The sequence below is a fragment of the Cetorhinus maximus genome, chromosome 1 (assembly GCF_964194155.1).
Source record: "Cetorhinus maximus chromosome 1, sCetMax3.hap1.1, whole genome shotgun sequence".
Lineage (NCBI taxonomy): Eukaryota > Metazoa > Chordata > Chondrichthyes > Lamniformes > Cetorhinidae > Cetorhinus > Cetorhinus maximus.
In genome coordinates, this window is record NC_135879.1 from 30,416,110 (window position 1) to 30,444,018 (window position 27,909).

General features: G+C 42.8%; 1 protein-coding gene across 3 annotated transcripts in view; it reads right to left on the reverse strand.

Moving 5' to 3' along the window:
• The window catches only part of inpp4b (inositol polyphosphate-4-phosphatase type II B), a 915,802-nt gene that overhangs the window by 871,931 nt on the left and 15,962 nt on the right, over positions 1–27,909 (reverse strand). The gene's annotated exons all lie outside the window — the stretch shown is intronic.

The window sequence follows — 27,909 nt, forward strand, 5'->3', positions numbered from 1 at the left end:
TTTCCAATGACAGTGACATTTACTTAATTTATCCTACATTTTTTCTTCATGCTCCCCCTCCCCATAATCCATTTAAGGCCCTAATCCTGGAGTACATTTCCACAGGTAGCAACAACCTTCAGCCTATGCGTAAACTAGGACAGCAAATGCCAGGAGGCCAAATCATGGTCAACACTGACTGGCCGCTAGCTTGTAATCTACCGAATGGGTCACCCAACACTAGCTTGTAATCTACAGAATGGAACACCCAATAAAAATCAGGAGCAGGAACTCTAAACTGGTTTCCTCACCTATTGTCTGGGAATGTTAAAGCTAATCGTATCACTCCTTATTGATAATCCAAGTAAAGTCAGCTAAATGAATCACACCACAGATTGATCCTAACACTGTGCTATTCCTTGTGAAGTATCACACCAGTAGGTGCATGAAGCCACTGACAACTCTTCGCTGTAATCATTCAAATGAGGTAACTGCAATTATAATTATCTATATCCCTGAGATTAAAATTGACCTTTGTTAAACACTTCAATGCTGTATATACACACACAAATACTTCTAGAGACACTCAGATATAGAGGTATATATTAAGGGACTTGTATACATACACACACGGTCAAAACAGGTTGCTCAGTTTTCACTACCAGTTTGAGGAATTGTTTAATTTGTTGTTGGAATACAGGCAGCATTGACAAGGCTGCATTTATTTCCTACCCCTTGTTACTTTATAAAAAGGTGGTGTTGGGTCTTCTCAAACTTGTTATTTTATATTCAGCATCAGCATTCCTGGCTTGTCGATGGTGGAGGGGCTCCAACGGGTCAGGAAGTGAAATACTCATCAGAAACAACCCAGCCTCTTCTCAGCTCTTGTAGCCATCTTGTTGGTAACTGGTTAAGCACCTGGTAATGATGACCTCAAGAATATTGATGGTCTGGGCAACAATGCTGCCACTGACAGTCAGGTGGAATTGTCCGCGTCTACTCTTCTTAAAAATGGCCACTGCTTGTCACTCATCAGCCCCAAGGCTGGATGTTGTCGAGGTCCAAATGTATGCTAGCAAGGGCAGCTTCATTACCAAAAAGATAAATGAATGGAGAAGAACACTGTAGAAGCATCAACAAACAGTTCCAGTGCTGGCCTTTTGATAGAGAGAAATCTGTAAAACTATCCTGGGGCTGCAACAATTGGTCTCCAACAGCCATGAACATCGATCTTTATGAGAGACTTCAGCCATTTGAGAGCTTCACCTGACCCTCGCAGACCTCAGTTATGCTCAGGCTCCACAATGCCATTAAATCAAAAAGCAGAATACTGCAGGTGCTAGAAATCTGAAATAAAAACAACACACATACTCAGCAGGTAAGGCAACATGTAAAGAAAGAAACAAAATTAACTTTTCAGGTCAATGAAAGGTCATCGACCTGGGAAGTTAACTGTTTTTCTCTTTGCAGATGCTGCCCAACCTGCTCAGTATTTCAGTATTTTCAGTATTTATTCCATGATGCAATTTTTGGTTGAATAATGCTTTGAAGCTGAAGTCATTGTCACCTCTCTTCTGGCATTCAGCTCATGCCCATACTTATATTAGATCCAGAATCAAATAGTTCTGGTGGAACCTAAATTGAATATCAACAAGCAGGTTAGAATCATTTCTGGAGATAGCAATTTTGCTATGTAGAAACCAGAATTCTGTGCATGAGACTCAATCAAAAGCTATTATTGCAAAGGTTAATGGTCCTATTATAATGTAGAAATAGCTATATGTATTTAGAAATATTGATCCATTCCCTTACTTCTCACATGTAACTATAGACACATATCAGTGTTAGTGTATGTTACTTATTGGTGTTTCATGTTACAATTCGGTGTTTGGTTGCTTTAATCTGCAAGTCTGGTCAGTGTGCTAATATCTGCCATTTTGAAGAGGCCACTCTTACATTATACAAGACTGTTAAATTCATTAATAGAATGCTACAAATTAACTAATTGTGTTCCATCAGAGTATATTCCAGACCACAGTGTATCACTTGATCGTTCAGAGAGAGAAGAGGAGATAAAAGCCATGAGGTAATAACAAACCTCAAAATTCATCCACCAGTCATTAGGTTTTAATGCTGCTACATCTAAATAAAATTCTCAAAAATAAGTAATCATATTTTACATGGATTTGAGCATATGCAATTTCAGTATATTGAATTAAATGTATTCCAAAAGATCATTTCATCTGAACCACAAGCTTCTTTTCCCACCATTCATAAAATTAGCTTAAAAACTACAACTACAAGTACCATGTGAAAAAGTTTAATATCTTGCACTCAATGGCTATTACCAGATTTTACCTTGAAGGTACCTATTTAACTTCTTGCGCCCTGCACAAATGGACAATGCCATTTCCATTAAACAAGATTTTCATACAAGGTTAATGCAAAAAGCCTCCATTTTGGCCACATTTAAATATTGTGCATATTCAAATGATTCTCAAATCAAATTTGTCAATGAAATTTATCAAAAAGAGTGTCTAAAATTCAATTCCACTACTTAAAATCAAGTTGGTATCCAACTTCCGAACACTTTGGAAGCGTGGTCAGCAAACTACCAGCCTCCAGCAACAATAAGCTACCACATCCCCTTATTAATTATTTTGTAGCTGAATCTCTGCACGTACTGCAGACTCTATGGCTGGACTCCACAGGCATGATTAAGAAAATATGCAGTACAGGCTTAATCTAAAACATCTTTGGTTGATGTTTCGCACTACACTTGCGCCTCAGAGTCACAAGGTTCCGGGTTCAAGTCCCACCCCAGGACTTGAGCACAAAAATTAAGGCTGATGCTCCAGTGCAATATGGCCTGCCCGCTCAGGTGGATACCAAATATCCCATGGCACCATTTTGAAGGGCAGCGTGGGAGTTATCCCTGGTGTCCTGGCCAATTTTTCTTGCTCACAAAAAAAGATTATCTTGTTAATATCACATTGCTATTTATGGGACCTTGCTGTGCACAAATTGGCCGTTGCACTTCCTGTAGTATAACAGTGCTTAATTACATTTCTAAACAATTTCATGGGCTTTAAAGCACTTTGAGACATCCAGTGGTCATGAAAAGCACTATATATGCAAGCCTGCCTTTCTTACAATCCTAATATAAATTCTAAACCCAGCATGTTCTAATAATAATAAACTGCAATACTCTCTGGTCCAAAAGGAACTGAAAACTTCTTGCAGTCACTGAACTTATTGCCCTCCTCACAATGCAATTAAGCCTGCTTCCTCAACGGTAGGCTATGCAATAACAATTTGAAAGGATAATGTGCATCTAATACTAAAAAGCAATTAGCCTAAATTGCAAGACTGTGGAAGCCAATCTTTCTGGAGCTCCCAGATTGGGCTTGGTCTCAAATGCATTACTAAATGAATAAAAAACATCATAGAACAATAAAAACTTGTATTTATACAGCACCTTTAATAAAACATTAATAATAAAATGAATAGGACACCAATGTACAGCAGGAGATTAACAACCACCTCAGGCTCCAATGACTTCTGTGGTTCAACCTCTGACAGCTCCATTCTGGTAAGCTTCAGCCAAATTTCAATATCAACTTGGCCTATATCCTAATGCTCAAATCCTATGACTCAAACATTAAGCTGTTGCTTAGCAACAAGCAAATGTTTCACTTGCATCAATCTGTAACTTGCTAATGCATATAAGAGCACACACAGTTCCATGGATTCATGAAACTACATAAATGAGACAACAGCTATGAATCACATCTTATAGGGATTTCCAAGACAGTTAATATGCACCAGAACACCAACATCCATTCGAAGAAAGCAGGTAAACAGTGCAGACTCTACATGGTCCAATTAATTCAAGTGTGAAAAGGAAAAAATGTATTTTCCACGTGCAAATCGAACAGGAATATGGCATAACAGCTCGAGGTTTGGTGTAACATCTGCAAACACTTCAGATCTACAAAACTTACATGCATCTAGGTGACTCAATTGGTGACCCAATTACATAAGTTACATCTGCCTGTACAAGAGTTTTAAATTCGAAAATTACATCTTGTTGTAGAAAATTTTCCTTTCCATGGAGATATACCTTCTGCAGCAAAATTTTACCCAGATGGCCAAAATGGCAGAATTTTTCCCCAAATAGGCCAATCCCAATGGATCAAAGATTAAAACCTTTATTAAAATCCCTCCCTGATGCAGTAGCAACACCTAGTGGTGCAGATTTCAATTTGCTTTGTGCTCCAACTGAAACAAAACTGATCCAATATAATTTCTCAGAAAGGTCATAAGCAAAGAGAGGTTGGAGAAACTTGGATTGTTCTCACTAGAGCGACTGAGATTGAGGGGCGACTTGATAGAAGTTTACAAAATTATGAGTGGCATGGACAGAGTAGACAGTCAGAAGCTTTTTCCCAGGGTGGAAGAGTCAATTACTAGGGGACATAGATTTAAGGTGAGAGGAGAAAACTATAAAGGAGATGTGCGGGGCAAGTTTTTACGCAGAGGGTAGTGAGTGTCTGGAATTCGCTGCCAGAGGAGGTGGTGGAAGCAGGTATGATAGTGGTGTTTAAGAGGCAGCTTGACAAATACATGAATAGGATGGGAATAGAGGGATAAGGACCCCGGAAGTGCAAAATGTTTTAGTTGACGGGCAATATGATCGGCGCAGGCTTGGAGGGCCGAAGGGCCTTTTCCTGTGCTGTACTTTTCTTTGTTCTTTGTTCAAATATTTCAGTACAAAGTCTTAGCCTCATAGGCAGCACCAATTGAGATACAAAATAATAACTGATAAACCCTGCTCTATTAAAAGCAATACCCTTGCAATATTTCCTAGTCCTTCTGATCCAAAGTCATTTTGCTGGATTTAACTGGTCAGCGTGTATACCAAGGCGTATCACAGGTTGGCAAGATTGAGTTTTCTGCCAATTTTCCATTTGCCAAGAGGCTTTCTTAACAAGGTTAAGATGATCATTTTCGCTACATATGCACAGAAAGAGACTGGGAGAAAAAAAAGTGAATGAAAATTAATAAAGTAATAGGATCACTAAGCCTCTACTTCTACTTATCACATTAAATCAGATAATTTAGCAGACTGATACTGTAAGGTTTGTGCTATGGAGCCAATCCTGCAAAATGGATTATGTTGATTGCTGACAGCATAAAGGCACAGAGGATTTCTACTGGGATATCAACACCATGCACTTGCTTGCTCATATGGAACAAGAATATCTCTGCCTGCATATTAAGTGACAGAATTCCAAGTGATGAAGTTTTCAAGAGGCTATTCCACAGGGAGAGAACACCAAGAGCTCATGTTTCTACTGTAAACGCCGGTTACTCCTGCAATAGTGCTTCGTCTTGATCTTATAACAGAACTGAATTTCAGTCCACAAATCTGCAATGTTATAACAAAATAAGACTTCCTAATCTTTTCCATTGACTTTATTGACCTTACAATCAATATTCCCTCTTTTTATTTTTGGCCATGTTCAGCCTGTTTCTTTCAATGTGTGATACCTTTAAATCAGCTGCACACTTGGAGAGAAAGCTTACAAGCAGCCTGCATGGTACCTTGAAGTTTGCTATGCAGCCACACACATGCGCAGCTTACAGGTAACATTTCTCTTGCTTGTTCAGCTTGTACATTGTAAGTAATGTTCTGCTGCCATCTGCCATACAAGGCTACCAAATATCAGTTTGATTCAATTCACAGCACTCACCTGAATCCAGTAAGTTGTGGTTTTAAACTCCACTCCAGGACATGAGCAAATACTTTAGCATGACAATTCAGTGCAGTACTGAGGGAGTGCAGCATTGCTGAAGATGTTACCTTTTGGATGAGACATTAAACCACGGCCCCATTGTTTACCGTCACTGAGCTGGCCAAAGCGCACGTCACTTTTTTGAAAGACAGCAAGGAGTTCTCCCTCAATGAATAACAAAGTTAATCACATGGTGTTGTGGGGCCTTGCTGTGAATAAATTGACTGCTCATGTAACAAGATAACAATTCTAAAGTAATTCACTGGTTGTGAATTTGTCCTTCCTAATCCCTTCATTAGTCCTCAGCCCCCCTACTTCTGTCACAATCCCAAGCTAGACTCTCTCTTGGATAAACCTGCAGCTTTCCTCTGTTGGAGCAACCCAAAACTGCTCACCCTATGCTCCTGCTGGCTTTCCCATCCAGCATGTGCACTGGGGGCTAAACTTGCCAAACTCCTTCTCGTTCCAGCTACCCCTCCCACCAGTGAGCCAGTGAGCAGAGTCAGCAAATCAAGCATCACTCCTTTCTGCATCTCCCTCCAGAATGTTAATTTATTTGCTATCCTATCCATGACTTTAAAGGAAATGATTACATCACCATGTCCTTGACAGAAACTGGGCTCATGGGCGACTGCACCTTCCCCTACTCAAGTTTTCTGCCTGGCTATACCTTCCACCACTTGCATCACTCATGCCATTGTGGTCCATATCACCAAATCTCACTTTGGTCTACCTCCCTCCTTCTCTGGCACTTTCTCCTCCTTTGAGCATCTTACCTTGTTAAACTAACGTCTAATCCCTCAAAAATGTTTGCTCTATACTGCCAGCGCAAGCCCCAGATCAGGTTTTTTACCTAGATATCCTCACTGCTTTCTTCCCGCAGCCGCTACGCCAAACAATTTCTCATCCTGGGTGACTTCAAACTCGTTTGCAACTCAACTTGATCTTTCCCCTCTGCGTTCACTTCCTGTTCTCTTGACCCTATCGCACTGAACTGCTGACCATCCTTCCCTCCCTGGTCTCTATGCTAAATGATATTGTAAACACTTCCCCATCCTCAGATACCTTCCGACCTCCTCCCTAAAAATGATATTTACTCTTGGCCCTTGTCAATTTCCACTCCAATGTACTTGAACATATCATCACCTCCCAAATCCATGTTCATCTTTCTTGCAAATCCATGATTGAACCTCTCCCACAACACTAAAAGCACCCCAAAGTCATAAATGAGATCTCATGTGGCTCTGACCACAGTACACTATCCCTCCTCATCATCAACCTACCTGCAACCTTTGACACAACCGACAATACCATCCTCCTCCAACATCTATCCTAAGTGATTCAACCGAGTGGGACTGCCCTCAACTGGCTCCATTCTTACCTATCCAATCGCAGCATGAAAATTTCCTACAATAACAGCTCTTGCCACCCTATTACCTCTGGAACTCCCATTGGTCTACCTGTGTCCCCTCCTATTTCTCAGCTACATGCTGCCCCTCAGCAGCATTCATTTAAAAACACAAGCTCAGATTCCACATCACTGCTGACACCACCCAGCTCTATGTCACCATCACCTCCATGAACCCCTTCATGGTCTCTGCATTTTCAAATTGCTTGTCTGATACCAAGTCTTGCATGAGCAGAAATTTCTTCCAACTGGAGAAACTGAAACTACTGTCTTCGGTCCCCACTGCAAAATCAGTTCTTTAGCCATCAAACCCACATCCCTTCATAGCCATTGACTCAGGTTTAACAACACTTATTGCAGCCTCAGCAATATATTTCATCGAGCTGAGCTTCCAACCCCAAATACCCCATAATGAAGACCGTCCAGTTCCACATCTGTAATAATATCCATTTCAGTCTCTACCTCTGCCCCTCTGTTGCTGAAACACTAATTCGCGTTTGTTACCTCCAAACGCCATTGCAATCTTGGCTAGTCTCCCATCTCGCACACTTTATAAAAACTTAGGTTCATGAATCTCTGTTGCCCATATTCTAATTTGCACCATGCCCCATTCACCCATCATCCCTGTGCTTGCTGACCTACATTGGCTCCCGGTCCAGTAAAGGCTGGTCTTAAAGTTTCCATCTTCATGTTCAAACACCATGCCCTTACTCCTTCCCCATCACTAACTTCCTCCAGTTTCACAACCCTCCAAAAAAACTCTGCATTCTACAACTCTGGTCTCTTGTGCATCTCTCACCTTCTTCATCCCACCATTGGAGGTTGGGCATTGAGCAGTCCAGGCCTTAAGCTTTGGAATTCCATCTAGGAATGGCTCCACCCTTCCCTCCTCAAAGGCATTCCTTGAAACTTACCTCTTTGATCAAGCCCTGTCCTAATATCTCTTTCAATTATGAGAGAAAAGTTAGTTTTGGAAATGCAGTGCATCCATGGTCCTTAAGCAATACACAATCATTTTCTTAGGCTTTAAATTTAAGGAATCCTATAATCAAGTGAGGATCAGGCAAAAGGAAGCACCTTGCTAGGAAAATTAAATCCATCAACTGAAAAATACAGCCCATATAGAATATAATTTTGATTCCAAATAATCTCTAAGGTGTTAAACCACTGATCTAAAAACAGATACTTGAGATAGAAATGCTTGAATTGTAATAAGTTTACTCTACTGAAAATGTACTATAAAATTCAAAAGTAAAAATTACTTGAGACTTTGACTCTAGTATAGAAAATACTAGATTCTGATTGGTTGAGGGAGATTCCCATTTTGAATGAGGTGGCCTCCATAAACATGTCTTTTTTTTAAATTTAATAAAAAAATGGTTTCCTTGAAACAACCACTGAGCTTTATTGCAATTTAAATATATTGGCCAAAATATTTTCCTGCTATCTTCCCTGCTCTAATCAGTTTTCAGGCAACCAGCCTAGACCCAAAATAATCTTGTACTCTATAGCCTCATTAGCAACGGTGCTAGATGGAAGCAGGTTTTCAATGCTTAGTGGATTTAGCAGGAATGCTGGATTAAAAGGGCAGTAGGTATTGTAGAAAATCCCAAAAGCATACACTCTTCAGCTTCACTCTTGCTAGAATTAGAAACAGGATCGAGAAGTGGAAGATGTTACAGTAAAATTAAAAATAAGACAAAGTCATAAAATAATGCAATAGGTTTTCCACAATGAGAAAGGGTGGGTGGAATTCTAAGTCCCATGGTGGGGGCAGGGAGTGTTTCCTGCTGCGGAGGCTGGCCAGAATCCACACTATATCTTCCAGTCCTGAAGTAATTGTGTATCCAGGGGTTTCGCGCTGTCTTCCATGGCGGGGTGGGCTTGATGGCACATGCCCCGCCATTGCATACGGGCGCCATATTTAAAAAAGGTGCCCAGACATCCACAACGTTAGATCAAAAACCAAATGTCTGCAAGGTCATCCGCAGGCCCAGCTCCGAAATTTAGTGATGCCTCCCTGCACGTCCTCCTGGACCATGTCGAGGTGTGTAGGAATGTACTGTACCTGCCTGATGGGAGGAGGTGGCCAAAGCAGGGATACCAATGCTGAATGGGCGCAGGTGGCTGATGCTGTCAGTGCCCATGGAGTGCACAAGAGATCAGCAACTGTGCTGGAAGAGGAAGAGGATGAATAACCTTATTTGCTCCGCCAGGGTAAGTCTCAGAATCACAATCTTTATAGTGCAGAAAGAAGCCATTTAGCCTATCGCTCTCATCAGACAGTTGCGTAAACCACAAAGGCTCCAATATTGCAGGGTCCAAGGCCCAAAGGCAACAGCATGTCCTGCCTCAGTCCTACTTCGGTACATCCATGCTGCGGTGGAGTTCCCACTGCACCTCCCTCACACTTCTGCAGACATGGAACACTGCATGGAAGGGGATATGCTTTTGGGGGGCGGGGGGGGCGTGGAACCAGTTTAGATGCAGAGGGAGCCAGCAACTTGCAATTCACATGCCTGTCTAAGCCTTCCCATTGCATGTGGATGTGCTCAGTACTCTGGAGGGTGCTGGTCCACAATCCTTCTGCCCAATTTGCACCATTGATGACGTACCACAAAAGTGGGCTTTCTTACAAGGGGAGGTATGTCAAATCCACCGCTCAAAATCCATGCATCTCCTCTCAAAAATACTCTAAATACTCTCTTCTTTGAGCAGAAGAAGCTCCATCACAATCGCATAGAATGAAGGGGGACGGGGGGGGACGGAGCTACGGGGTGGCAGCAGTTGTGACGGGTAGCCATTTTTCAGGTCTCTGACGGAATTCAAGCACAGGGCATCTGAGCTGCAAGAGTGGAGCAGTACAAAGCCATTGCCGATGGGGAGCTTGGCCTTGGGCATCTACCTAGTAAGGATTCATCCATCAATGCAAACCTGAGGGTCGAATGCGCCTCCATGTTGGAGGCAGCTGATGCTGTCACTTGCAGTCTTCTATCAAGATGAGGAGGACAAGGACAAGGACTCGGCCTCCCCATCAGTCATTAGCCCCAGCCCAGAGATGAGCCAGGAAGAAGAGGAGGAGAGCTCCACACCTGTAGAGGTGTCACAATGGTCACTTTCACCCTCCATCAGCTCAGGAACACCTGCCTTGGTGAGCATTAGTGATAGTTCACAATCTGATCATGTGTCCACAGGAGGAGGAGGAGGCAACTTCAGCTGAGCTCCCCGGCTCTCGGAGGGCTGCTGGAGAAGAGGCATCTGTGAGATCCGAGTCAATGACAAGCCTCTGGATTCTCCAACTGATGGAGAGTCAGCAAAAGGCGGAGGAACATCACGCAGAGCTGTTGGGAGCCAACACGCGAATCAGAGGAGTCCAAATGCCTGCTCTCTGATGAAGTGGTGCCCACACGTGCATGCATGGGAGGTCTCCATGGGGAGGATGGTGGATACTTCATCCAGCAGAATGCCCAGTTTCGCCAGAGATGCGCACAGACCTGCACTCCATCACCATTGCCACGGATAAGTTCATGCACTGACAACGCATGAGGGGAAAGGGGTACCTCTATGCTCCTCCAGGCGCCCCTTACCCTCAAGGAGTCAGGCCAGGGCCCTTGGGCATCCAAAGGGAGGAAGAGTGACAGCTGCACAGCCCTGAGCCATCCACTTAGGACTCTGAGGTTATCTGCTCCTTCTTCATCGTCTTTGCCTGTGACCCCTTCAACCTCATCCTGTGCCACTGCAGCTGGACCACAGGGGGACAGCCAAAGTAAGCCAGGGCTGTCCAGCCCTCAACTCTCCAGAGGACGGCCACCAAAGTCATCAAATGCAACAGGGCAAACAACTGCACAGGCTATCTCCACCCCTGCTGTGGATGTCAGGGCAGCACCTAAAAAAAGTGATAGTCCATGTAAAGATCAAGAAATTTTGATCTCAAAGTGATTTCACAAATGAACAGTATCACTGTATTAGCTGCAAATACATTCACTCACACTAAATAACGTCTACTATTGCCTTTCAGCATCATTATATAGGCTTTGTGAGACCTCCCCACCACCCAACCCATCACTAGCAGCTCAGCTGCGTGCAGCTGGACCACAAAGGATTCTGGGAGGGAGGTGTTCTGTGGCAGGGACTTTGAGCCTCATGTCAGCACTCTCCCGCACAAGTGGAGCTTCATCTATCACACTCATCTTTTAGTGCCCCGAGCATTTTCAAAGCTGCCTGCTGGGGTTCTCTTTCAGTTGTCCATCTGAGCTGACCTGCATCTCCACCCACTCCCATGCAGCACCTATGCCCATCCAACACGAGACTCCGCTCACTTGCAATATCGCGAAGATGGTGGTCGTCATATTTCTGATGAGCTCCCCCACCATTTCCAGTCTCCCAGTCACCCATGTCCTTTCCCCCATGCAACAGACCCCATGGCATATCTTTCAACCTCCCTGCCAACACCTTCCAGCCTGAACCCTTCTTATCCCAGGATGTCCAGGTGAATGTGCACGTTCCCGACCTTCCAGAGGATCCCACTCCGTCCACATGGAACTCCCTGACTACCTCCTTCCCAGTCCTCAGGATCGGTGTTTGCCTCAGTGCCCTCACCAACCACCCTCCTTCCACTACAGATGCATCTTCACCCTCACATCCTACCAGCTCCCTGTCCCGTTACTGTAAACATCTCCTCCTACCATGCCCACTGAGTTTGCTCCCCAGGAGACATTGACTCCACAAACCTCTCCTTACACCTTCCTCCACCCTCTCTCCCTCCTTTCTCACCCCCCCCCCCTCAGCTTCACCCCCGCCCCCAACCTTCCTCACCTTCTCTCCCACTCACCTAGACCTTCCTCTTTCCCCACCTGCTCCTTTGCCACATCCTTACCAGTCTATAGCAAAGTCCATAAAGTTCCAAAGCAGGGTCAAGACATCAAGATGGAAGGTGCTGTGAGCCCACGGCGAAGTCCATGAAGTTCCAAAGCCTCAACGAAGTCGAAGCTGCTGCGTGGAGATCTCTCATATCAGAGAGCTGCTTCACAGCAGAGCCACGTGCATGAGCATCCACCCACCATGCGATGCCACAAATTCTTCCAGGGTCCGGTAGCTGTAAGCCTCGAGCAGCATCTCCTTGGATTGTCAGCAATCTGAGTAAGGCCCTAAAGGCAAGTCGCGACTTCTGCATGTCATGGTCATCCAGACATGTTCTGGGCCAGCTTGTTTTCCCGCTGGCATAACAGAGAATCAGGTGTGTGAGGGGACAATTCTGGTCGGGCCTTCATTTGCATCCCATTAGCAGGATGCAATTCGACTTCACGCCACCTCCAGCAGGATTCCCAATCCACCATGGTGGGCAGCATCGGAAGATCCCACTGAAAATTCACTCCGGTATGAAACTGATATTTAGGCCTCGCGCCGAATTCTACATCGCCCCACCCCCACCCAACCCGTCACTGATCCCACCGGCAGGGGCATGGGAGAATTCCGCCCAGCGATTTCAGAACCTCTGAGGAACATAACTAAATATGAAGTTAAAAATAAATCATTTGTGAACTTCATCTCAGCGGTTGGTCCAAGGAGGCTGATAGTAATACAAAAATGAAGACAGTTTCAAGGTGCTTGAGAGTTTCCTGCCAGAATTAGTCAAAGCAAAAACCAAGAGCGCCATGCAATAAAAGGAATATCTGATGAAGATGCAGAGAAGACTGCTGGAAGAATAAGAACACCAAAAGACAATGACACTTTTTAAGTTCACAGGCAGGCACATAAAAGGGAAGGAGTGAGGAAAAAAGACGCAACATGATATCACACCTGCATTGCGGTCACGCACCCAATATCAAAAAATCCATCAAATATTTTTGGATAATTTTAGCATGGCACTTAACTGAGTAATATTCACTAAGCAAATCTGTATTGAAGAGTGGGAGGGAAAATAAAGAAAAAATCAAGCCACTCTGGGTTTGTTCGATGAAAACTTATAATAGTCCAGAGCCTCAGTAACCATGGTAACTAGGATAATATCCAGGTAAAAGCATAGGATACTAATATACTTATAGTTCCACTTTGCTTAAAAAAAATGCAGCATTTTAAGTAGCTTTGTAAATGTACTTTAGTTCTGAAAATAAGTTTCTCTTTAACAAGGCATCTCCAGCCCATTTGACCATGCAATGCCCTCCCCATTAACATTTGGAGACTTGTCAAAATAGGGAGAGTTGTTCCACAGACTTGAACAGATATGCTCTCTAGGGTTTGGCCAGCTCTGGTGCTACCGAGTCACTCAAAGTCTTCCACTCAGCACATTCTCTGCCTTTGCTGTCCTCTGTTTCTTCCAAGAGGTATTCAATGTGGATGAGTACTGATTGGAGAGCTGCCCCACAGATTTGTCTAGCAACAGTCTGAAATAACCAGACTCTCTGAATCATACCTTACAGCCAATGCACCAGACTCCTCCATCACCGTTCCTGGGTACGGCCTGTCTCACCAGCAAGACCCACCAGAGCTGTCAGCACAGGGGTACAGTTAGGAGGGAGGTGCCTTTGAAGTCCCCAACATTGACTCTGGACCACATGAAGTCTAATGGCAGCAGGTCAAACATGGCTGATTACAACCTACAGCCTTTCTTCAGCTGAGTCAGCACTCAGTGTCTCTTCCAAGAGGTACTCAATGAGGGCAACAAGGGCAGAGAATGTACGATGGATGAAAAACTTAGTGACTTGGTAGCACCAGAGCTGGCCAAACCCTAAAGGGTATATCTACCAGACTCAAGTAGTTACAGGTGGCGAGAAAAACCTACTTGATCATGTCCTCACCAATCTACCTGTCACAGAAACATCTTTCCATGATGCATTGGTGGGAGTGACCGCCACACAGTCCTTGTGAAGGTGAAGTCCCATCTTCACATTGAAGGATATCATCCATTGTTCTATGTGGCATTGCACTAAATGGCATAGATTCAGATCAGATCCAGCACCCCAAAACTGAGCATCCATGAGGCACCAAAGAACATCAGCAGTAGTGGAATTGTACTCCACCACAATCTGTAACCCCCCCTGGCCCTGCACTTACCTCATTCTATCAATCATTACCGTCAAGCCTAGGTATCAACACTAGTTTGAGTTTATTTATTCTTCAATGGGATGTGGGCACCACTAGCTAATCCAGCATTTATTGCCCATCTCTAACTGCCCTTGAGAAGGTGGTGGTGAGCCATCATCTTGAACTGCTGCAGTCCATGTGGTGTAGTTGCTGTTAGGAAGTGTGGTCTAGGATTTTGGCCCAGACACAGTGAAGGAACGTAATTATAGTTCCAAGTCAGGATGGTGTGTGGCTCGAGGTGCAACCTTGCAGGTGGTGTTCCCATGCATCTGCTTGTGGAAGAGATCACGGGTTTGGCAAGTGCTGTCAGAGGAGCCTTGGCAAGTTGCTGCAGCCCATCTTGTAGATGGTACACACTGCTACCACTGTATGTCAGTGGTGGAGGGAGTGAATGTTTAAGGTGGTGCATGGGGTGCCAATTAAGCCAGCTGTTTTGTCTTGGATGGCATTGAGCTAGTTGGAGCTGTACTCATCCAGGCAAGTGGAGAGTATTCCATCACACTCTTGACCTGTGCCTTGTAGATGGTGGACAGACTTTGGGGAGTCAGGAGGCAAGTTACTTGTCACAGGATTCCTAGCCTCTGACCTGCTCTTGTAGCCACAGTATTTATATAGCTGGTCCAGTCCAGTTTCTGTTTAATGGTAACCCCCCAGGATGTTGTTAGTGGGGGATTCACTGATGATAATTCCATTGAACATCAAGGGGCAATGGTTAGGTTTTCTCTTATTGGAGATGATCATTGCCTGACACTTGTATGGCCACATGTCAGCCCAAGCCTGGATATTGTCCAGGTACTGCTGCATTTGGACATGAACTGCTTCAGTACTTGAGGAGTTGTGAATGGTGCAATCAGTGGACATCCCCGTTTCTGACTTTGTGATGGAAGGTCACTGATGAAGCAGCTGGATGGTTGGGCCGAGGACACTACCCTGAGGAACTCCTGCAGTGATATCCTGGAGTTGACAGGACTGAACAAGAACCACAACCATTTTCCTTTGTGCAAGGTATGAATCCAACCAGTGGAGATTTTCCTTCCTGATTCCCATTGACTCCAGTTTTCATAGGGAAATAGTTGATAGTGGGAACTTCAGTGATGGTAATGCCATTGAATGTCAAGGGCAGATTGTTGGATTCTCTCTTGTTGGAGATGGTCATTGCCTGGCACTTGTGTGGCACAAATGTTACTTGCCACTTGTCAGCCCAAATGTAAAACAGCATACCTGGAGCAGTACCTAAAATTACCAGCGGTGAAGCTCCAATGCTATAAACACAGTCAGCCAAACAGTGGAAGCAGTGTGATATAGACAGAGCTAAGCAATCCCACAACCAGTCATGAATCATGGTTGACAATTAAACATTTAACAAGAGCAGAAAGCTCCACGAACATCCCCATTCTGAATGGTGACAGGATCCAGCATATCAATGCAAAAGACCTGGCTGAAGCTTTTGCAATTATCTTCAGCCAGAAGTGCTGAGTGGATGGTCCATTTCTGCCTCCTCCTGAGTCATCCAGTATCACAGATGCCAGACTTCAGCAAAATAAATTCTCTTCACACAATATCTAGGAACAGCCGAGTGCAATGGATACAGCAAAGGCTATGAGGCCCTGACAACATCCCGACTGTAGTACTGAAGACATGAGCTCCAGCCAAGCTCTTGCAATATGGCTGTAACAGTGGCATCTACCTGATAATGTGGAAAATTCCCCAAGTATATTCTGCCCACAAAAAACAGGACAAATCCAATCCGGCCAATTACTGCCCCATCAGTCTACTCTTGGTTATCAATGATGGACGGTGTCATCAGTGCTATAAAGCATAATTTACTCAGGACTAACCTGCTCACCAACGCTGTTTGGGTTCCTCCAAGACCAAAAACTCCACACTTCAGTACAGCCTTGGTCCTAACATGGACAAAAGAGATGAAGCGCGAGTGACTGCCATTGACATTGCGACAACATTTAACCAAGCGTGACATCAAGGAGACATAGTAAAATTGAAGTCAATGCAAATCAAGGGGAAAACACTATTGGCTGGTGTCATGCCTAACACAAAAGGAAGATGGTTGTGGTTGCCACTGGCCAATTATCTCAGCTCTGGACATTGCTGCAAGAGTTCATCAAGGTAGTGTCCACATTCCAACTGCTTCATTAATGATCTTGCCACCATCCCAAGGTCAGAAGTGGGGATGTTCGCTGATAATTACAATGTTCATTGAGTCACAGCTTTTCAGATAATGAAGCATTTGGTACCCACATGCAGGAAGACGTGGACAACATTCACACTCGAGCAGATAAGTGGCAGGTAATTTTCAAGCCACTCAAGTTCCAGGTAATGACCATCTCCAACAAAAAAGAATCTAACCATCTCTTCTTGATATTCAATGATATTACTATCTCTGAACCCACCGCCATCAACTCCCTGGGCAGTGATGGGGAACCTAGGCTAGTGAGTGGACCACATGACTGGCCCTCCATCTGAGTCACAAGATTGAAATCAGGTATGTGCACTAACCACTACCCTATGAATAAGAATTTGCAGGGTGTGCTGACTGAACAATAGCAGTGCTTAGATCAGTCATGGAGGGAGTGCACAGCTTTCACAGTCAACGTTGTGTGCAATCAGCACACACCTCAATTTACGTGCCCTTGCTTTGCACACGTATCACTTTAGTAATACCTGTAGGAGAAACTACGTGGATGGAAACCTTTGGAATCTGGCAATCCTGTGTGTGGGCAGTCAACAAAATATCTCTCAGGCCACAATCAGAACTCTGATGGGTCGCATGCGGCCCACCACTGTCCTGGGTGGTTACCATTGACCATTTATTAACTGGACTAGCCACAAATATACAACTACAAGAGGTCAGAGGTGTTAAGCTCCTCTCTATTTGATATAAACGTACCAATTATACACAGGGATTGGTGAAACAATAATGTGGGTTCGTTATTTGAAGGTAAGAGACTGAGAGGGTGGGGGCTAAGTATGGTACACCTAATTTCTACCCAACTGATTAAGTCATAGGTCTAATACATCATATCCTGTCAGTGGTGGTGATTGACAGCAATTTAAGATACACCCCTTTAAAGATGTATGCACATCATATCACAACAAGAGGTTGGGAATTCTGTGGAGTGTAACTCACCACCCAGCTCCTAAGCCTGTCTACAAGGCACAAGTTAGGAGTGTAATGGAATGCTCCCCACTTGCCTGGATCAGTGCACCTTCAGCACTACAAGAAGATTGACACCATCATAGACAAAACGACTCACTTGATTGGCAGTCCCATCCACCACCAATGCAGTGGTAACAGAGAGTGTACCCTCTTCAGGATGCACTGTAGAAACTCACCACTGTTCCTTCGACAGTACCTTCCAACCCCGTGACCATTTAGAAGTACAAGGGCAGCGGATGCATGGAACACCACTATCTGCAAGTTCCTCACCCTGACTTGGAACTGTATCACCGTTCCCTCACTGTGGCTGGGTCAAAATCCTGGAACACCCTTCCTAACAGCACTCTTGATTGTACCTACAAATCACATGGACCGCAGCAGATCAAGGTGGGGCCTCACCGCTGCCTAAAAGGGAATTTGGGATGGGCAGCAAATGCTGGTCTTGCCAGCAATTTCCACATCCCATTAACAAGTGAAAAAATCTTTGAACCTTATTAGACAACAATTACACCAGGCTTTCATGTCAACCACCACTTTTGGTAACTTAAGCAGGATTTGTGATCAGGAATTTCTGATTTGCAAGATGCAGCTTTCCTTTAAATTCTGTTAATACATGCAAATCAGTCCATACTTGCATAAACAAAAGCTGCTGCACAGGTTCTTTAAGGACTGAAGCAAAATCAAAACTAAAATGTTCTCATTTCAAAAGGTTCCTTTATTTCAGTATCTAACTGATTCAGCATGACTTAATGGCACTTTGATGAAACTGGAAAAGCAGCAATTTCACATCGTCATAGTCTACTGCTAGTATAGGTGCCAGGCCCCGTATCCAGGAAGCTCGGGACTGGATGCGTGTCAGATTTGGGGAATTTATGGATTTTGGGTCCTAGGCCTAGCATGTACAATGCACATAATACATGAAATAAAGCATGAGAAATAAAGAAAAGGGTTATTTTACTTTTATTGTTTTATTTTACTTTGTCATTTTCTTAAATTACATCTCAACTGAAGAGTCAGCATCAGAATGAATGTCTGTGGTAGTAGCTGGTGTACAGACATAGGCTGGGGAAGGTGAAGGTTGAGGTGCCATCATACCTCTTTTAAACATATCCTGAAGCTTAAGTTGTTTCAAATATGTGGGCCTTTCTTTCAGGAACACCTCTTGCATTTTGTATAGAACATGCTGCTCTGAAATGAAGCTCTTCTGTTCCATCCCAATTATTATTATATTATAATGAATTAGTTCCTCTGCAGTACTTATGCATCTGTCAATAGACACTTTTTCCCTGTTCATCAATGCACTATTTTCATCATCATTGTCATCACTCTCTCTCTTCGTTCTTATTCATGACCATGTCACATATTTCACCGTCTGAGGTCAAGGTGAACCAGAACATCATTGTCAATGTTCAGTCAATCCTCAACAGCTTCTTTGCCCAACAACTTGGCTTCAGCACATGACAAACTTTTGCATATGCCAATAAATCTTCAACAACTTTTTTTCTCCTCAAACACACAGAAACTGCTAAAATCAGGTTCAATTTCACCTTCACCATTTAGGAACATGGTAACTAGCCAAAAGTTGTGCCATCCATTTATCAAAATATCTTGGGGTACATTGACCCAGGCCTTCGCAGCACTCCACAGAGTACATCTATTTCATTGAATTCCTTAAATCTCAAGCCTCTATTGCATGCAGTGAACATTTTACTCACAAACTCAGTCTGGTCTTGAACACCTGTGGAATGTGGATGAGGGGCATACAGTTGGGGGGCAAATAAACTCCAGAAGCCTCCTGATAAGTATTCACATGGTGTTTTAGGCCTAACTCTTCATGGAGTACTTTCACTTGGACCACGATAATAAAGCGATACAATGGATACTTTTTGCTCAGACTCTGCCTGATCCGCTCTAGTAATGCTTTGTCTACATGGGCAGTCTTTGGCTGATGGCGTGTTTCCTATTATCCATTAACTTGGGCACATCACTGTCAGCAGAAAATGTAAGTAACTAACTTCTTTTGCTTCTTCAAATCATAAATGCTTGATGTACCAACACATTCTTCACTTAATCTCTTCACTGAGGCGCCCTTCTCTCAACACATTACTAACTCCACCTTCTGCTTAACACTCAGCGACAAATGTTTCCGCTTGGACTTCCTGCTGGCCCTTTCGACATGAAACCAGGGCTAACGAAGACTAGAATTGCATACAAACTTGTTCGAACAATGTTCGAACTGTGTGTAATCGACACAGGAATCGATGACATAAACAAACAAAGCCACAACTTGAAGTACTCTGCGTGCCAAATTCAAATTGCTACTCCTGTATGTTCAAGGCTGAGAGAGAGAGAGAGAGAGAGAGAGAGAGAGAGATTTTTAATCAGTAAGGGAATCAAGGGTTATGGGGAAAAGACAGGAAAGTGGAGTTGAGGATCATCAGATCAGCCATGATCTCATTGAATGGCGGAGCAGAGTCGATGGGCCGAGTGGCCTACTTCTGTTCCTATGTCTTATGGTCCAAGCACCACCTTACAGTGTAGTCAGTTTTTGGGTCCTTCCAGATTTTGGGATGCCGGATAAGGGGTCCGGTACCTGTATCAATTTAATGGATAATTTAAATAGGCTCATCAGTTTTTAAAGAGAGAATAAGAAAAGGTAATCCAAACCATTGAACCTGCCCCTTCCATGTACAACTTGTCCTGTCAGAGGTTAAGAAAACAAATCTCAATAATATTAGTATAAATCATGGAACACACACCATTCATTCACAACAATTGTATTGCAAAGTTGACCCCAGCAGCACATGATCCATCATCTTCCACATTATATTTGATCAATTGTGTTTGCCCTTGCAATCTGTAACCACGCTCTTAGAAACCTATTTATATCCAAGGACTTTATCAACACAGGATCAATTGCTTTTTCTTTTCAACATAATACCAACTCTGCAGGGAAAGAAGGGGAGGGTAATATTCTAATCTCTAGTCTCAGTTAAAATTTACTAGTCTTGTGCTCCTGCCTTGCTTGCCTTCTGTTTCCACTTACATGATCCTTTCCTCAGTGCCATAGCATTTGATTAGTTTTATTGATTTAGTTATATAACACAATGGGTCAGATGGCCTCCTTCTATGTTGTAAACCTCAATGGCACCTTTGTTGGACTGGACACTTTCAATAGTCACTTGTCATTTTCCACCTTTGCTACTGGACTTTCTATCCACTGTATGAATATTGTCTAGCCTGATGTTTATTCACATTAAAATGTATGTCATTCCTTTATCCCTCTGCTCAAATGGCCCAGATCTCCTAAATTGCTCTTACATGCATCATATGATTGTGTCATCAGCAAATGTTACAAGTAGGAAGCATCATTTATGGAGTTAGGTCACAGATAAACCTTGATCTCACTGAATAGCAAATAGGCTAGAGAAACTAAATAGCCTAGTCCTGTTCTTATGTTCCTTCCTATGTTTCTACAATTTAGATGGGGAAGATACTGCCTGACTAAACTCAACTTCTTTGAGGCAGTGACTACCCAAATGAACTGCGTAAGCCCAATGACATGGTGCACACTGACTTCCAAACTGTTTTGATAAAATTCCGTACATAAGGCTATGAATTGAAATCAAATGTGAGTATTCAGGATAGCCTCTGGAAATGGCCAAGAAGCTGGCTGAAGGGTAAAAAACCATAAGTAACCTAAGAGGAGTTATGCCAGACTGGGGAAAGTGCCTCAGGGTTTGGTTCAGTGTTCCTACTAGTGCTAACTTATTTTGAACTGGATTAAAAAGCTCAATTCAAAGTGGTTAAATTTGCACAATAAACTTGGAAGGGCAGTCAAATTGGAAACTCTTTCGAGTTATCAACAGTCACAGATTGCAACTCTTTCAAGTACAATCGCAGTTCTTGGTTTCCGGGAGTGGGACATGAACCCACAACCCTCTGATTCAAAGGCGAGGGTGCTATGGACTGAGCCACAGCTGACACCTCCAGTCAAATTGGAAGATGCAGCTCAGAAACTGCAGAATGAATTGGACATAATAGTGGCTAGACCAGTGGCAGATGAAATGTAATCCAGACACTACAAAGTGCTACACATTGGAAAGAAAATAGTAACAGACATAACTCATAAATGTGGTTGAAGTAGTGAAGGATAAAGCTGAAAAATACCTAGACATTAAACATGTCCAACCAAAGCAGATCAGCATTCAAAGCCAATAGGATGTTAACTGTATTGCCAAAATAGTGGGATGTAACTCAGGAGGAAGTAACGATCAAACTCTAATTCTATGGACAGATTGCCCTTGAACACTGCACCCAATTCTGGTCATCAAAACCGGAAGTGCAAAGGCAGGCCATAAGGTTCATCTCCAATGTTAGCGATGAGCTATGTGGAAAGATTATTGAAATGCAGGCTTTTCAGTCCAGAAAGGAACTGTTTGAGTGGAAAATAATAACATTCTTAAAAGACATGGAAAAAGTTAACTGTTAATATAAAATATGAGAGTAGAACGAGAGGACATAAGTAAACTCATTAAGAAGTAATATTAAGGTTGATATCAGGAAATTATTCTTCACGCAAAATAATCAATTTATGAAATAAACTTCCAGAGACAGTAGTGGCAGAAAAGTCCCTAGAAACAAAAACAACTGGATGCTACAAATGGTGGGACATTGGGACCTCTTCAGGCAGATGAGTTAAGATAGCCAAATAAGCTTCCTCATCCAAAATTCTTATAAAAATGTTAACTCCAAACATTTGTGTCCAAACATTTGTGAACAATGGAATCAGATAACCCAGTAACGACCCCTTTTGGCCTCCATTAATGACTTCCTCTAAGCCAAAATATGTTTGTTTGAAATTTCTAATCACCTTCTGCTTTTTCTTTCAAGCCAGTTTTTATTCAGTTGGCTATTTTTAAAGTTAATTTTAGGCTTAGATGCAGATCTAAAATCAAAATATTACTAATACAGGAACAGAAGCAAGCCATTTGGCCCCTCAAACCTGCTCCATCATTCAATAAGGTCATGGCTGATCTGATTGTAACAACTCCACTTTTCTGCCCAACCCATATCCTTTGACTCCCTTGTTAGTCAAGAATCTATCCTAAACTCTGCCTTAAAAACATTCAATGACCCTGCCTCCACCACTCTGGGAAAGAGAATTCTACAGACTCGCAACACTCAAAAAAACCTCACATCTCCACCTTAAATGGGAGACCCCTTATTTTTAAACTGTGTCCCCTTGTTCTAGTCTCTCCTACAAGGGAAAATATCCTTTCAGCATCCACCCTGCCAAGTCCCCTCAGGATCTTATGTTTCAATAAGGTCATCTCTCATTCTTCTAAACTCCAATGGGTACAAGCCCAATATATCCAACCTTTCCTCATAAGATAGCCCCTTCATCCCAGGAGCCAGTTGAGTGAACTTCCTCTGAACTGCTTCTAATGAAATTATGTTCTTTCTTAAATAAGGAGACCAAAATTATACACAGTACTCTAGATATAGTCTCACAATCACCCTGTTCAACTACAGTAAAACTTCCATGTTTTTATATTCCATTCCCCTTACAATAAATAACAATCCATTTGCCTTCCTAATCACCTGCATACTAACCTTTGGAGGTTCATGTGCCAGGACACCCAAATCCCTCTGTACAAAGAGTTCTGCAATCTCTCACCATTTAAGTAATAAGATGCTTTTCTATTCTTCTTGTCAAACTACTTCACAAGTTCCAACATTATACTCCATCTCCAAATTTTTGTGCACTCACTTAATCCCTCAATATCCCTTTGTAAACTCCTTTTGTCCTCTTCACAACTTACTCTCATGCCTATCTGTGTCATCAGCTAATTTGGCAACCATACATTCAGTCCCTTCATTCAAGTCATTGATATAGATTGTAAATAGTTAAGCCCCAGCACTCATCCCCATGGCACTCCATTTGTTATATCTTGCCAACCTTAAAATGACCCATTTATGCCTACTCTGCTTTTTGTTAGCTAACCAATCCTCAATCCATGCTAATGTTACCCCCCCTATGCCACGAGTATTATTTTGTGTCGTAACCTTTGTTTTGGCACCTTGTCAAATACCTTTTGGAAAATACACCATATCTACAGGTTCCCCTTTATCTACCTTGCTTGTTATGTCCTCAAAAACTCTAATACAGGCATAAGAAATAAGAGTAGCAGTAGGCCATTTGGCCCCTTGAGCCTACTCTGCCATTCAATAAGATCATTGCTGATCTGTTTGTGTTTTAAATTCCACATTCCCATCTATCCCCGATAACCTTTGATTCCTTTGCCTAACAGGAATCTATCTACCTCTGCCTTCAAAATATTCAATGACCCTTCTTCCACCATCTTCTGAGGCAGAGTTCCAAAGTCGTACAACCCTCAGAAAAAATTTCTTACTTGTCCCACAAGGGCGACCCCCCAATTTTAAAACAGTGTTCCCTATTCTGGACTCACCCACAAGAGGAAACATCCTTTTCATGTCCATCTTGTCAAAGTCATTCAGGGTCTTACATACTTCAGTAAAATTGCCTCTAACTCTTCTAAACTCCAGTGGAAACAAGCCCAGCCTGTCCAACCTACCCTCATATGATAACCCACTCATTCCAGTATCAATCTAGCACACCTCCTCTGAACCACCTCCAACGCAGATACATCCTTCCTCAAATAAGCATCCTTCCTCAAATAAGGAGACCAAAACTGCACACAGTTTTCGAGATATGGTCTCACCAATGCCATGTATAACTGAAGCATAACATCCTTACTTTATGTTCAATTCCTCTCATAATAAAGGATAGCATTCCATTAGCCTTCTTGATTACATGCTGTACCTGCATACTAACTTTTTGTGACCCATGCACGAGAACACCTAGATCCCTCTGCACCTCAGAATTTTACAGGTCATTCTCCATTTAATACTCTGCTTTTTTATTCTTCCTACCAAAGTGAATAACTTCACATTTTCCCACATTACACTCCATCTGCCTGATTTTTTCCCACTCAACTTATATCTGTCTGCAAATTCCTGGTCTTCTTCACAACATACTTTCCTACCTTCGTCATCTGCAAATTTAGCTATCATGCCTTCGCTCCCCTCATCTAAGTCTTTGATGTAAATTGTAAAAGGTTGAGGCATTAGCAGTCCCCTGCAAGACTTGCATTGCCAAAGACCCGCTTATGCATACTGTTTTCTGCCAGCCAATCTTCAATCCACACTAATAGTATAACATGAGCTTTTATTTTCTGTAATAACCTTTGATGTGGCACCTTATCAATAAATTAGTCAAACACTATTTCCCTTTCAGCCATGTTGCACCTCTGGCTGATTTTCTAAATGCCCTGCTATAACATCCTTCAGAGTAGATTCCAGCATTTTCCCTATGACAAATGTTAGGCTAACTGGCCTGTAGATTCCTGCTTTCTGTCTCCCTCCTTCCTTGAACAGAGGAGTTCATTCGCTATTTTTGAATCTGATGGGACCCTTCCAGAATCTAGGGAATTTTGGAAAATTAAAACCAATGATTTTACTATCTCACCAGCCATTTTTTTTTAAGATGCTAGGATGAAGTCCATCAGTACCTAGGGACTTGGTCAGCTTTTAACGCAAATAATTTTCTCAGCATATTGTCCCTTGTGATTGTAATTGTTTTAAGTTCCTCCCTCCTTTTCACCTCCTGATTTACAATTATTTACAGGATGTTATCTGTTTTTTCTACAGTGCCGACGCAGTTTCAAAGACACGTCCACTGAAACAGGATGACAGATATATACAATGTTGCAGTCCTGGAACAGTGTGTGCTATGAAAGGCAGGATGGTGCTGGAAAGAAGTCCTGGACTAAGGGAGCTGCCTGACAACAGCATTTTAATTGGCTCCTGACCAGGTGACCAGGTTTTGTGTGAGAGCAGTGCAGCAATATAGCTCCTAGGCTGAAAGGAACGGGATCCAAAACCTCTTTCTCCTGTGTGTGGAAGATTCCAGTAATTCGACAATAATAGCTAGCTGATTTTTTCCTCCTCATATCTCTATAACCTACTCTCTCTCTCTGAAAACCCCTGTCAAGAGGCAAAGGGGAAAATCACTGTTAGAGGCATTGAAAGGCAAGTGCCCAACCAGTGAACTAAATACTGAAAAGTGCTGGATGACCACACCATGTCATCACCAAGAACATAGGAATTTGGAAGGCAATCAATCAAAATCAGCCCATCGAATCCTGTATTCCAGAATTGGCGCTATTGAATTGTTTTATTCCACCCTTAAAATCCATGTTTTTGTGTAGAAGGATTTAAGAAGGGGGTAGAGTTTAAGTTATAGTGTTAGAAATTAGTTCATATTTCTTTCTTTTGCCGCTAGTTAATGACAGTTTATCAATAAACATTTACTTAAGTTTACATACCTGGTGCTCGCATTATTTTAACTTAAATTAAACAGTTAGGTAGAATTGGGGCAATCTGGGGGTTTGACCAAACTTTCACATTTGTCACGGCTCAGGGAACAGTAGGGCTTAACATTACAGCACACTATACCCAATGGGTCATGACAATAGCCTTCTCTCACTCTAATTTCTCCCTCATTTTTTGGCCATTCTTCAATTATTTTTTATAATCTAATATTCTGACCTGCCACTAATCCTCATGGAATTATATGCTTTTTCTTTCAATTTGATACTATCTTCAATTTCCTTAGTTGGCCAAGATGATGCATCCTTCCCCTAGAGTCTTTTATCACTTGAATGTATCTTTGCTGAGCATTAGGAAATATCTGAAATGTCTGCCAATGCAATCTACTGACCTATCCTTTAACCTAATTTCCCAGTTCACTTTAGCCAGCTCAGTCTTCATGCCTTCATAATTGCCTTTATTTACTTTTAAATCCCTAGTTTTAGAAACATCCTTCTCTCCCTCAAACCAAATGCAAAATTCAATCATGTTATGATCACTGCTACCAATGGGCACCTTTACGACAAGGACATTAAAAAACCCTGTCTCACTGGTCTTGTCTCAACTCAATAAGATTGTGGCTGATTTGTCACATAACTCCATATATCCATTTATGCCCTATATCCCTAATACCTTTGAAGAAAAATCCATCAAGCTCCATTATAAAAATTAATTGACCCAGCATCAATTGCCATTGCAGAAGAGAGTTTCAAACCTCTAAACACTCTGCTTAATAGTAATATTTCCTAATTTCACTCCTGAAAGTTTGGTTCCAATGTTTTGGCAGATGCATAGGAACACCACCACTGCAAGTTCCCCTCCAAGCCACACATCATCCTGACTTGGAATGATAATCACCATTCCCTTATTGTCACTGGGTCAAAATCTAGGGGCTGACTTCCTAACAGCACTGTGGCTGTACCTACACCACGTGTAGTGCAGCAGCTCATCACCATCTTTTTCTGGGCAATTATGGAAAAGCAATCAATGCTGCCTTAGCCAGCAATACCCACATTCTAAGAAAGAATTAAAAAACACCCTAACCTATCCTCTGTTCTGTTTAACTCATTTCCAATTTCTTCCTCCTGGTTTAATTACCTTGTGCCTTTTAGTTTTCTCTACCTGCAGTGCCAAAGCAAAATTTCTACCTGTTATTCTACTCTCCTCCCTTTTGCATCTGAACTGATCTCCTCCCCATTTGTTGGTTTAAAGTCTGTGCAACCACCCCATTTATCCTTTCCCCGGGACCTGTAAGGAAGAGGATCTGGTACCTAAAGGATTAACCCAAGATTGCGTAAAGTACCACCTACAGTGATGTAAAAAGGCATATGACCTAGAGCTGGAGCCAGTCTAGTAATGAATAGTGAAGTGTAAGGACCTAGCATGGAGTCCTCTCCATACCTACTGTAAATATGTACATCACAGAATCTTTAAAGTGCAGGAGGAAGCCATTTGGCCCATCAAGTCTGCACTGGCTCTGAAAGAACATTCTACTTAGTCTCACTCCTTTGCCTTATCCCCATAATCTTGCACATGCTCTTTTCAGATAGCAATCCAATTCCTTTTTAAATACCTCAATCAAACCTGCCTCCACCACCCGCTGGGTGAAAAAAATGTTTCCTCACATCACATTTAACTCCTTTTGCCAATTATTTTAAATCAGTGCCCTCTAATTCTTGATGCTCCCTTGAGTAGGAGCAGCTTCTCACCATTTACCCTGCGCCCATCAATAGCCTGCTTCGGCCTCCCAGCCAGTGAGAATTCCATCCTCCCAACCCACAGCACACCACAGAGCGAGAAGACCCTCGGCAGCCCTCCAAACCTGCAGCCATTTTGGGTTCCCTTCAGAGCGCAGCTGCCATTTTGAAATTGGCGCCAAAACCCAGAAAGAGCATGAAAATCCCTTTTTCACCAACAACTGATGTGCCATCTTGAAACCCTCTTCTCTCAAAGCTACACCTACACTAAGAATTTTAAAGATGAATCACATTTATTCACTCCCACCTCCAATG